Source organism: Sinocyclocheilus anshuiensis, unplaced genomic scaffold (genome assembly GCF_001515605.1).
Source record: "Sinocyclocheilus anshuiensis isolate Anshui unplaced genomic scaffold, SAMN03320099.WGS_v1.1 scaffold23, whole genome shotgun sequence".
Classification (NCBI taxonomy): domain Eukaryota; kingdom Metazoa; phylum Chordata; class Actinopteri; order Cypriniformes; family Cyprinidae; genus Sinocyclocheilus; species Sinocyclocheilus anshuiensis.
In genome coordinates, this window is record NW_015552545.1 from 751,204 (window position 1) to 752,291 (window position 1,088).

At 60.4% G+C, this 1,088-nt stretch overlaps 1 protein-coding gene across 4 annotated transcripts in view; it reads left to right on the plus strand.

The window, feature by feature from the left end:
* Positions 1-1,088, plus strand: part of LOC107664081 (catenin delta-2-like) — a 95,186-nt gene that overhangs the window by 49,609 nt on the left and 44,489 nt on the right. The window lies entirely within an intron of this gene.

A 1,088-nucleotide genomic window follows, 5' to 3' on the forward strand; every position in this document is an offset into this window, starting at 1 on the left:
GTCTCCACACGGCCGTCCCCCTCTCCTTTCGCCAATGGGCAGAAGGGTCCGGTTCAAGGACGCTATGCTTCCTCACTAGCCCCCTGCCCAGCCGTGGAGCCAGGTGAGTGGCGCGCCGCGCACTCAGACCCCACCCTGGGACACACGGCCTCCCGGGTTGGGTCCCTGTGTTCCACTTCGCTGCCCCACTGCGGGTACGTCGGTGGTTTCCCTGGTCCCGCTAATTCGGTCGCTAGGGGCCTGGTTAGCGCTCCCCAGGCCGTCTCGCTGGCTCATGAGAACCATCAGACTCGGCTACGCGATTCAATTCGCCCGGCACCCTCCCAAGTTCAGGGGCATTCGGTTCACTTCTGTGCTGGACAGGGATGCTCCTGTCTTGCGTGCAGAGATCGCGGTCCTGCTGGCGAAGGACGCGATACAGCCGGTCCCTCCAGCCGAGATGAGGTCGGGTTTCTACAGCCCGTACTTCATCGTACCCAAGAAAGGTGGTGGGTTACGACTGATCCTGGACCTGCGCGTACTGAACCGGGCCCTTCACAAGCTCCCGTTCAGGATGTTGACGCAGAAACGCATCTTTCAATGCGTCCGTCCTTTCGATTGGTTCGCAGCGATCGACCTCAAGGACGCGTACTTTCATGTCTCGATTCTCCCTCGACACAGACCGTTTCTCCGCTTTGCGTTCGAAGGGCGAGCATATCAGTACAAGGTCCTCCCCTTCGGGCTATCCCTGTCGCCTCGTGTCTTCACCAAGGTCGTGGAGGCAGCCCTCGTTCCATTGAGGGAAGCGGGCATTCGCGTTCTCAACTACCTCGACGACGGGCTCATATTGGCCCAGTCCCGAGCGCAGTTGTGCGAACACAGGGATATGGTGCTCAGTCACCTCAGCCGATTGGGGCTTTGGGTCAACTGGGAAAAGAGCAAACTCTCCCCGGTGCAGAGGATCTCTTTTCTCGGCATGGAGCTGGACTCGGTCAACCCCTCAGCATGTCTCTCGCCTGGGGTCTTTCCAGCACAAGACGGCGGTTCCACTGAAACAGTTTCAGAGGCTCCTGGGGCATATGGCATCCGCAGCCGCTGTCACGCCGCTC